This window comes from Echinops telfairi, unplaced genomic scaffold (genome assembly GCF_000313985.2).
Source record: "Echinops telfairi isolate 266 unplaced genomic scaffold, ASM31398v2 ScPeMD7_7465;HRSCAF=8503, whole genome shotgun sequence".
Lineage (NCBI taxonomy): Eukaryota > Metazoa > Chordata > Mammalia > Afrosoricida > Tenrecidae > Echinops > Echinops telfairi.
This window is the reverse complement of record NW_022111365.1, coordinates 3629414-3641593: the sequence shown is the minus strand read 5'-3', so window position 1 is coordinate 3641593 and position 12180 is coordinate 3629414. Positions and strand designations below refer to the sequence as shown.

At 40.0% G+C, this 12180-nt stretch overlaps 1 non-coding gene across 1 annotated transcript; it reads left to right on the top strand.

The window, feature by feature from the left end:
- The first annotated feature begins 995 nt into the window (after positions 1-995).
- On the top strand, positions 996-1129 carry LOC115873154. The gene has a single exon (XR_004048255.1). It is a non-coding gene; the product is annotated as a U11 spliceosomal RNA (small nuclear RNA).
- Positions 1130-12180: the final 11051 nt, after the last annotated feature.

The following is a 12180-nucleotide window of genomic DNA, read 5'->3' as shown; positions in this document are numbered from 1 at the left end:
AATTACTGAGAGGTGAACAACAGACAAGCATAATAGTGGGGTAGAAGAAAAAAATAAATGCCAACTATGTATATATACATATATATATGATATCTATATATGTGTATGTTTGCTTATATATGTACGTATATGTAAATACAACAAGGAAGCAGATGGAATTTGGGCCTCTACTAAAATCTTACCTCTGTACAAGATTGGTTTGTTCTAATAATGTGACACTGTATGATACCCACCTCCCTGACATGATGGCTGAACACAAAACGGGTGCATAAGCAAATGTGATGAAGAAAGCTGATGGTGCCCAGCTATCAAAAACTATAGTGTCTGGGTCTTAAAGACTTGAAGTTAAACCTGCAGTCATCTATCAGGGAAGCAACAAGGCCCACATGGAAGAAGAACACCAGGCGGTGTGATCATGAGGTGTCAATGAGAAGAGGTATCAGAAATTCAAAAAACAAGCATCCAAATTGATATGAATAGGAGTGGATATAGTGGAGACTCAAAGTCCACCAGCAAGGCAACTGGAAAGTCCCTCTTAAAGAAGGGCCCCATGGAATGGAGGATAAATCCAGGATGTAGTGTGACATTGATGGAACATGTAACTATCTTCTAGTTCTTTAAGATTTCTTCCCCTTACTATTATGGTCCATATGTGATAAACCTTATTGGTCATGTTAGACTTGTGTATGTTCATTTGTACATTTAAGATTGCTCAGAACATTGTAGTCAAGATATACGGCCTGTCAGAGATACTGACAGGTGTAAGGGTTCCCTGAGGGAATGAGACATAATGGGGAGGGGTAGAGAAAGGCGCGTGAGGGGAGTTGATAGCATTAATGATTGTATAGGCCCGCCCGATGGGATTGAACCACAGAACGGTATAGGAAGGGAAGAGAAACATTGGAATTAGTATGATACATCAATAAAAATATCATTTGAAAATCCTCAATAAAAAAAGAAAGCTGAAAATATTAAAAACAGAAATAACTAAAAAAATAAAGGGCTTGTGCCATTAAGTGGCACACGTAGGGCATCTCTATTGCTCTACGTGTGAAATCAACATCAAGAGATTTCGGAAGCATAATTTTTGTTACCTGGGCTGCTAGTGATCATTGTTCCTGGCGTCCTGAAAAAAAGAAAAAGAAAAAGACAAAAAATTAACTTTAGGGTGGGCCAAAAGGGAGAGCAAATGATAACATATTAAATTTAACCTAACTACATCTGTCATAATCAACTTAACAATGCTCTCTGTTTGATAGCACAGCTATTCACATCACTGGACTGTGGTCAGAGTGGATTCATCAAAGGCTCAATCGTGTGAGTGATCCTGAAAATAGATTTTGGGCCTCCACTGCCATCCACTTTTTCAAACTGGTTTTTCACAGTGTAAGCTCTGATGCTCTTCCCTCCTTTGAGTTTGGATTTTATTATTTACAATCCTTGGCTCACACCGTCTGCCTTGCTTCTTCCATGTGAACTTAACACCCTATTCAGATGGCTATTTAAAGACAAGCCTTTACGACCCTAGACACTATAATGTGTGATTACTGGGCACCATTTTGTTTTCTTCACCATATTTTTCTATAACACCCAAATCTGCAATGATCTCTTCATGAAGGTAAGCATCAAACAGGGCCAAGGACATATTACTTCTTACTGAGATCAATGAATAACCTTGACCCGGTCTTCCAACCCCCTCCATTTCTTTGCTCCAAAGCAGTCTTCACTTTCTTGCCAGAGTTTTCTTCCTGAAAGACAGGTAAGTTCTTGTTCAGCCACTTCCAATGCCCCCTCATTATCGTTTTGTGCTACTTTATAGCATGGGTCTATTCGCTCTCTCTCTGACCTTGGTTTCCCTTGTTCTCTACAGTCAGTTTATGAGCTAATTCAATGAAGCCAATATGCTGTCCTGCCATTTTGGCTTTGTTCCTTTACTGATTTGGGCTAGTCTTGCCACCTGGACAGCTCTTGTCTCCGTAGCAACTACACACAATTTGATTCATTCTTTAAGGTCCATCTCAAACCATACCTTCTAAAGCTTTTCTAGATTCTCATTAGCTCACGCGCTTTCTAACTTTATTTCATCTATGATGGAGGTGCCTGTGCACTGGTTGTACTCTTCCACTCTGCTGTCTTCCAAAGGAGGGCATGCCGTGAGTAGAGAGTTCTGTGGCTAAATACAGTTAGAAAGTCTTTCCCTTAGAAATAAAACACATAAAAGCTTATGAAATATGTCATCAATTCAAAGGCTATAAGAAGTGTAGTAGTCAAGAAACCTATCTACTTGTGTTTAACTTGAAGTTTCTAAAAGTACTATTTAGCATTCTATAGAAAGAATGCATTTTGGAAAATCTGCAATGCTGTCTTTGAAACTCTTAGAGAATAATAACCCTTTTATCTTTGTTTCCCCAATACCATCATGCAAAGTGCTTTATATACAGTAGATGGTCAATAAATATTAGACAAAATAAATGTATTGGTACCATAAAATTTGGGATCCCTAAGAATATGGAGCCCTGGCAGTGTAGTGGTCATGCATTGTGCTGCCGTTTGAATGATCGGCAGTTTGAAAACCCCCGCAGCTCTGTGGGAGAAAGCCCGGCTTCTATTCCTGTAAACAGTTACAGTCTCAGAAACTGCCAGGGGGTCTCTATGGATCAGCTTGGACTCGCTGGCAGTGTCATTGAGTTTGAATAATTTGAATCTGAGTTCGAGCTTTGTAATTTGTAGTGTCAACTGGGCCAAAGCAGGTTTCACATCTATTGTTAATTCTCCAGCATATTTTCTCGTCATAATGTAGCTCTGAAGTTATAATAACAAGCTATTAAAAGGCATGAGAAAGGTTGGAGCAAAGATAAAATAGAAGAAAGAGTAAAGTATCACACCTGCATCACATTTTGCTGAGATGACCTGATTCTTTTTTCCCTCCTGGATTGATATTAATCGCAAAAGTCCCTGTTTACAGGAGAGTTACGATGGTCAGGTCCTACACTGAACTTCTCACATATATGATCTCATGTTGTCCAAAATGCCCACTAGATTGGCACTGGCATTCTTACTCGACAAATAGGGAAGCTGAGGCTCACAGGGTTTGAGTAACTCTTTTACATAGTCACATCTTATAAAATGTAAGAAACCTTCAAGTTCAAGCCCACTTTATTTTGTCTCCAATGGCTAATCTTTTCAGATGTAGGTCTCCAGGAATTTATTTCAAGTCACTTCTAGATGGACTTGAATTTCAAACCTTCTAGTTAGTAGCTGATAACATTAATTGTTTGTACACCCCTCCCCCCCAAATAATAACAAAACAAAGAACTCCAAATTCATTGTCATCCAGTTGATTCTGACTCACAGTGAAGCTACAGGACAGAGTAGAAATGCCTCTGTGGGTTCCAGAGCCTGCAGATCATTTTTCTCCCGCTTAGGGCTAGTGGGTCTGAATTGCTGACATTGCAGTTAGCAGCCAAACATCATCCATTACATCAAGAGGGCTCCTTTTGCACAACCCAGGACTCCTAGAACCCACATTCTTAGCCACCAAGCTAGTTTTGGTTTCTCTGCTTGACAAGGTGCTCGACAGACATCCTTGCCCTACCCCAACCCTATTATTGCTGTCGCTCTGCCTGTACCCAGATCGATCCCACTTGATTGCTGGATTAAAGTCCGTCATTGTGGACACCCTTCATCGTTAAAAATTGTTGAGGCTCCCACTTTCCTCTTTTTGTTCTTTTGGTGATATTTGGTGAGGCAGTGTGGAGGATTTCAAGAAAATAAACCTTTGCTACTAAAATATAGTTGAATTACACACTTCAAAATCGTCTGAAATCCCCCCCACCTTACATAGAACTGAGTTCTGTGCGACCCAAAACAAACACACTTTGAGGGACTCTGTTTAAAAAAATAGAACAGAAACTTAAAAACCGAAAGTCAGATATAAAGTTTTGAAATGCAGCTTAGAACTGAGCATCTCTGAGGTCTACAATTTATTAACATCCTGTTACAGTTACCTCTCCTTTTGCCAGCACAGAATCAGACACTGGGCATGGCAGTTTCAAAAATTAGAAGACACTTTGTCTAACTGGGGTGAATTCACTGTTGCTATAAAGTAACACAAGAAGAACTACAAAGCAAGCTGTAAGTGAGTGATGCCTGACTTTGTGACCAGAACTGAATGGAAAGGCTAAGATTGTTGAATAAAAATTGGCTAATTTGCCAGGTTAGATCATCTCTGTGCTAACAGCATGAAAGCGATTTTAGACATGGATGGGAGACAAGTGAGAGCTACAGAAAATGATGCCATTACTCTAATAAGAAAGGTTAGTTTTCTTATCGTTCCACTTATTTTTAATGATGAAACTTCACATCACGATCTGAAATACAGAAATTATATCATTTTCAATATAATAAAGTCATATGTTGCTACAAGCAAGGAACCTTGGAGTTGGCTTTTCATGACCTCCCTGGAAGTAAGGACCCACAGAAGATGAACTAGGAGCTCCATACCTATTTGAGTGTGCGTGACTGGAAGGTGGGTGCTGGCCCTCACTGAATATTTTACTTGTTAGTGTTTTCCCCATATTGGCCTGGTCCATTCACACCAAATCCCTACCCATGAGTCAAACGCCCATCTCGGAGCACCCCAATTCTCATTCCAAGTAGTCAAAGCGTCAGTGGCAACCTCTCCCAGGGAAATTCCAACAATCAGCTATTTATATGAATTAGTTTAGCCCCACACTCTTCTGAAGAACTGTGACCGTGTTGGAGGTCCGGAAAAATGTTACAGAAGATGAAGCAGATGCGAGTGGCAGGTGGAAAGAAGCAAAGCTACTCTGCAGGCTGCTCTCGTCCTTTCCCCTCACTACCTGAGTGTTCGTAAGCATGAGTTGTACAGACCTGACATATATTCGATGAGCCTTTATTCATATTTGTTGGATTGCTTTAATATTAAAAAAGGAGAAGAAGAGAGATTGACATCAAGATTTTAGGCTCATAAAACATTCAAAGGAACTTGGAGATTGTCTGGCTCACCCTTCATCAGACTTTATTTTTGAAATTTTTATTTGATTGCTTTTATGCTAAAAAGATGTAAGTTCAATCTAGGCATATTATAGAACTTCAGAAAAGAGGGAATAAAAAGGGAAATCATTTATCACCTCAATGCCCTATACAGCCATCAGTATCAATTATCACATGCATGTTTTACCAGCTTATAATTGTAGTGTGCAGACAATGTTGTCTCCTTTTATTTTGGTGTTAAAACTTAACAAGGAGAATGAGGTTACTGAGGCCCTATATCCCAAGACTGTCTAATATCTGCCATTTACAGCATTTATTTTTATACTAACTGAGAATCCTTATCTCGGTTGCTTCCAATTCTCTCTTGAGACCGCCTCCACTGTTTTTGTTGAGTGGAATAAAAGTGCCGGGTTTCGGATACCCAGATACAGTATGACACTCGACTCAACTGAGTTTGTTTGATTCTGTTTCTTCATTTGTAAAATGGAGATAATATTATTATCTTCCTATGTGGTTGGGGTAAAACTTGTTAGTTGCCGCCAGATTAACTCTTCCTCGTGGTGATCTCCTGGGAAAGCGATACAAAGAGTACTCAATCCTGCATCATTCTCACAAGGGCCAGCATGTTGAGCCCAACACGCTAGCGATCCCTTGCCCTTGTTGAACCCGCACTTCACCAAAAATGATGTCTTCTTTCAGCAATTGATCTTTTCCATAATGACATATCCCGTTAGCAGGCTGGACAATGGTCTCTTGTGATTCATAATGTTTTCATTGACTACTTTTGAAAAATGGATCACCAGGCTTTTCTTCTTAGTCAGTCTTAGTCTAGATGCTCTACTGGAGACCACTGGTAAGCCTGCTGGTATTTGACATTTTGGAGGCATAGCTTCCAGCGTAATTGCAACACCCCTCACAGTGTGACAAACTGACAGATGCCTGGTAGATGATACATTTGAAATTAATTAAAAGCATACCCAGCTCAGAGCAAATAGTGAACATACATATGCTGGGTTCCTGCCTGGTTCCCTTCCCTTCTGGTCCAGAGGGGTTCAGTAAAAAATGAGCTCTGGCAGGTAAGGTCAGAGTATTAATACCCTGGCGCTCTTTCCTACCATACTGCGTTCCTTGACCGAAGACGACTGCTTCTTTCAAGGCAGCAGACTTCTAAGAATGCCCTTCCCTCCCTCTTGCAGTAACCATGGACTCTCTTATATTCCTTCTAGCCCAAGACTGGCCATAGCTTAGCTGCTATTAAGCTCCAGATTACTGTCGTAGTTTTTGAGCTTCCTTAACACCCACACACTGTAAACAGTCCCTTTGTAAATAAGCCCTTCTAGAATGTTCTATTTTGAGCATGCCATCTGTTTCCTGTTGGGACCCTGGCTGATACAACATGTTAGTATTACCTCATCCTCTTGTCAATGAAAGATGATATTATAGGTTTTAGAAGACACACACTTAGGATGACCTATTTTAACTCATACAGGACTTTTTAGTACAGATCCTTAAAGGGCAGAGTGTTGTGTGTGCAGAGAATAGGAGGCTCACACGCCCAGCAGTCACCACAATACATCTTTTGTGCCAGGTGCTATTCTGTGAATTGGCATATGTTAGACCCCTCCCCCACAAAATAAAATTCTTCAATGTAGATATTAGTATTACTCCCACTGTATAATTGAGACAAATTAAGTCACTAAGTGGTAGACACAGTATTCAAATGAGAACCTTCTGGCTAAAGAGGTTGTGCATTTAACTACTACAATGGTGATTCTGGCCAATGATGTGAGCTTTACCTGGGACCTTGTTAGAAAGAGAATTCTTGGCCTCCACTTTGGGCAGAACCGCTCAGGCCTGAATAATTTGTTCTAGGGACCTCTGTAAGTAATTCGGAAGCTTGCTACCATTTGAGAATTGCCACTGTATATCATGAAGTCACTTTCTGTTGGTTAATAATGCACTTCAATCTCTGCTAGGTTTGTTTTGAGGTTACTTTGAAAGCTGGGAATTATACTCAGGGTGCCATGTATTGATAAAGCGCAACACAAATCACCATACTGTGCAGACCTTCACAGGTTACCCAGTGCTTGCAAGCTATTGTTTCAAATCCAGTGCAGTCCATGGCTCGGAAACGTGTCTTCCCAAAATTAACTGTACTGAAGAACTGTTTGGGGGGCATGTAGTTATCTAATGTCTGGAAGCATCCAGTTCCTTATCTGTAAAATGAGGAAAACTAGTGTATGCCACCTCGGATTGCTGTGAAGACTGACAAGAAACCCACATAGCACCTCGTGCCTCACTCCCAGCAAGCACACAGTCAATGCCAGCTCTGCTCAGCATTTCCATAAAAACCCGAAGACGTGCGGGATTATCAATCCTGTTTTATAGCTCAGAGAGCGGCAAGAAGGTTGTTTTAAACTGGAGCTCAGAGTCCAGCCTATATTTCCTAATTCCAATCGTTACCCTCTTTCCATGTGCTTCAGAAAATTGCCATGAATGTCCAGCTTTTGAAAGAATTCAATTAATACATGTCCAGCAAATCTGAAAGTTAGCATGCCCACGTAAGCTAAGAGGCAGAAATGATGATTCTTCGTGACATACATGAGCTGACGCTCAGATTCCAAGAACCCTCCTGGCCTTGCTGCCTGCCTCCCAGAAAACTGTTCTGTCCAGGAGTGCCCTTCTGAAAGTTCCATTTTCCCCACCTGCCCTCCTCCCTGTGAAGCTTTCGCCCACCAAGGGCACCTTGTCTCCTGGAGAAGAATTGGAGGCCTGTGAACACGCGGTCTCACAGAAAAGGGCTTGCCTAGCTGCCTCAGTTTGGGAGCTGGGGTGCTACGTTCCCCAGGAGACCTCCAGTCCACCAGGAGAAAGGCAGGCAAACAGGAATGCAAAAGTTAATAACGTCCTTATTTGAAAGCTAAACCTTTCTATACCTATCACATGCACTTTTCCTCATGGAGGATTAACGGCCTGACAAGGTTGAACTTTGAAAGAAAAGCTATTTGTGACTTAAGGGGAAGCTGGGGAAATAAAGGTCTTGACTTTTTAAAAACAAAACAAAACAAGCAAACCAAAACAAGTTAATTTTTCGCAGGCCTGTAACTCACAAAGGGCACCTCTGCTTCTTTTGAAACTTTCCAAAATGACTCTCCTCTGAGCCGAAGTGAGGTTGAGACAAGTGGCATCCCCAAAGAATTGTTCTACAGTATTTGTAAGGGTTGAAAATAAAGGTTCTTGGGGGAATTGTTTTCAACGCTTAAAATGATGGCGATGTTTCTAGCAACTCATTCCATTGCTTCCAATGTCTTGGGGGCGTTTAGGGTAGTATTTCAGAGACTTGGCCCACTGTTACTCCAAACGTTGAATAATTGCGAAAAGGTTTTGTCATGGATTGAATTGTGTGCCCCCAAATTTGTGTCAACTGAGCTGGGACATAATTTTCAGTGGTTTGTCAAGTATGTAATGACGCATTAGAGGTAATCAACGGGAATTTCTACCATGGTTCCAGTTCATACGTGCTTAGGTTATTTCAAGCAAAGCATGTTTAAAACATTTCTGTGATCAGTGGAAATTATTTCATTAATACACTTGACATAGTCTCATTAGGACTTGTGTTTTGTTGACTATGCAAAGGCATTTGACTGTGTGGATCATAACAAACTATGGATAGGCTTGAGAAATATGGGAATTCCAGAGCCCTTAATTGTCCTTATCATGTACATGGATCAAGCGATAGTTGTTTGAACAGAATAAGGGAATACCGCATGGTATAAAATCAGGAAAGGTGTGTGTGAGTGACACCAATCTCTTTATAGACGTGTCTGTAAAGGTTCTCAGGGAAACTTTTTTCAACACTTACAATGATGGAGATGTTATTAGGAACACACACACACACACACACACACACACCACACAAGTGTCACTGGTTTTGTTTCTCTCATGAATACAACTTAACACAGTTTGTGTCAGGGTTGTGTTCTCTCACTATATCTATTCAATCTGTATTCTGACATTAGTTTAGTTTTATTTTTTTTATTTAGGCTGTTTTGGGCTTCAATTTAGGTTTCTTCTTTTATTATTTAGGGTTTTTGTTTTTACCAATATAGTGAGGTCACAAAAGCATTGGAAAACAAAACAAAAAATGAGTAATGTTTGTTTAATGGATATACTGATATAATGCAAGAAAACTAATAATCTTACCTACTAACTGATGATAATCTGTAGCTTCATCATTTTGAATCATTGTTTTCTTTTCAAGCATCTTCTTTGGATCAGGCATGCTTCAAGGAATAAAGTAATAAATAAGACAGACAATGAGTTAACTGTCTAGTAGGAGAAGAAAAATAAGATAAAACAAAATAAGATAATAACAGAAAGTGATAACTGCCATAAGGATTATAAAACAGGCTGAAGCATGATTAAGTGATAGAAAGCAAGAAAATGCTTTAAAATTAAAAAAAGCAGAGGAAGGAAGGGAAAGGAGAAAGGAAGGAACACAGAAAAGAATAGAGAGAGAGAAGTGTCTGCAAAGACACAGGGATCAATCGGCAAGAGTTTCTCTTTACGCAGCGAGGACACTGAACAAAATAGTCAATATACACAGTAATGAATTATAACCCCTAGTCCATAGTGCATAAATCCATACTGATATAATAACTGAGTGAACAAATTACACGGAGAAGGATTCTTATAGAAGAATTTTGAATAATATATGTAGGAATCTCCTCTAAAAGGTAGGGCTTAATTCTCTCTCTATTGAATGTGATTTGTCAAAGTTTTCTTCAAAAGCACAGAGTATGGAAAGGGAGATGTAATATCGTAGTTGACCAACCTGGAGGACTGTATTAGACTGAGTAGTCTAGGGAAGCAGAATATATATGTATGTAGAAAGATATTTATATGTAGAAATGACTCAAACAAATGTAGAAGTGGGTAAGTCCAGTCTGGTTAAAGTCTATCGGTGCGATGATAAATGGGAGGCCTCCCCGGACTCATGTATCTGTGAGTGCTGAATAATCAGGAACATGGAGAAGGAAGACTACAAGCTGGGCATGCAAATTGAGTGAGTTGGTCATCCACTGATGGCTCCTGGGATTGCCAAGAATTCTGGTAGTGGATCTCGGAGTGAGATGCAGAATCTAGATCCAGCACACATGGCCAGCTTGCCTAGAGGGTCCTCAAAATGGAGCAGCTCACAGACCCCTGAAGAGGCCTTTCTTCTAACTGCATCAAGACTGTGACCTAATCAAGAAGTCTGCCCTTCACCACACCTGCTGGCTGCTCAGAGATAATTATGTTATGTTAGATCCCATCATGGACTTGATTACTGCCAAACTACTGAGCCAGGTTGACACAAAAGCTCACTATCACATGGACAATACCTTAAACAAGTGATCAGCCTTAACTTCACTAGTGAGAAGTCATGTCAGTTGCTCATAACTCTTGCTATGTGATTAGATAACAATTGCACCTCTTTGGTATTCATTCTAAAAACTTAATAATGGAAATCATGAGAAAAACATCTTACAAATTTCAAGTGAAAGTTACTATAAAAAGTACCTGGCCAACACTCCTTAAAAATGATAAGGTATCTCCTTCCATTTGTTGAGGTCATCCTTGGTTTCTTTTAATAGTGTTTTGTAGTTTTCCTTGTACAAATCTTTTTCTTTTTTGAGTCAGGTTTATCCCTAGATATTTCAATTTGTGTTTGGCTATAGTGAAGGGTACCCCTTTTTTGATCCCCTCTTCTGTGTCCTTCTCCGATGTGTACAGTAGTGCAATAGACTTCTATTTGTTGACCTTGTAACCTGCTACTCTGCCATATTCCTTTATTGCTTCCAGTACTTCTCTTGTGGAACTTTTAGGATTTTCCATATATAAAATCATATCTGCGAATACCGATAGTTTCACTTCTTCCTTCCCCAGATGAATACCTTTGATGTCCTGAGTGGGGACAAGGGACATCCTTGTCTAGTCCCCTTTTTCAAAAGAATTGATCTCATCTTTTACCCATTGACTACTACATTGGCTATTGGTTTTTCATATATAGCTTGTATTATATTGAGGATTTTTCCTTCCATTCCTATCTTCTTGAGTGTCTTAAACATGAATTGGTGTTGGATGTTGTCAAATGCTTTTTCCTCATCTATCGATATTATCATGTGGTTCTTATACTTTTTCATGTCAATGTGAAGAATAATACTAATGGTCTTTCGTATGTTGAACCATCCCTGAATCCCTGGTATGAATCCCACTTGGTCATGGTGAATTATTTGTTTCATATACTTTTATATTCTTCTGGTTAGTATTTTGCTAAGGATTTTTGCCTCAATAGTCATTAGGGAAATTGGTTTGTAGTTCTCAATTCTTATGGGATCCTTGCCCAGTTTAGGTATCAGAGTTATACTAGCTTCATAGAAGGAATTTGGGAATTGGCCATCTTTTTCTAAGTTCTGGAAGAGTTTGTGTAGGATTGGTGTTAGTTCTTCCCTGAATGCTTGATAGAATTTTCCTTTAAACCCATTTGGCCCAGGTGATATTTTGGTTGGTAATCCTTTGATAACCTTGTCTATTTCTTCTATTGATATGGGTCTTTTGAGGTTCTTGACTGTCATTAGGGATAATCTAGGGAGGGATTGTTTTTCCAAGAATTTGTCCATGCCTTCCAAGTTTTTTAATTCATTGGAGTACTGTCCTTCATAATACTGTGTAATTATGCTTTTGATTTCACTATGGTCCATTGTAATATTCCCTCTTTCATCCACCATCCTTGCTATTGAAATGTGTGCCTTTCTTTCCTTCCTTCCTTTCTTTGGTCAAATTTGTGAGCTTTGTTCGGGAGCTAGCTTAGGGACAGAAGGCCCCCATGGATGAGATTGGGGAGACATCAGGCAACCATTAGACACCTATGAAGACCCCCAAATTGAGCACACATAGACACAAGCCCGCTAGGCCCATTTAAAAGCAATATCTTGGACACATCCACCTTAGGTATATCACACAGGTGGGCCTAACTCAGCCAATGAGGCCAACCAGTACCATCAATCATACCTCCCCAACCAGAGGTTTGATATATTCTGGCTGTGGGAAGGTCTCACACTCTTTTATCCTCCTCCTAGTTAGCAGTAGCTGGAGGGTGAGGGTCTACCACCCCTGCATAGG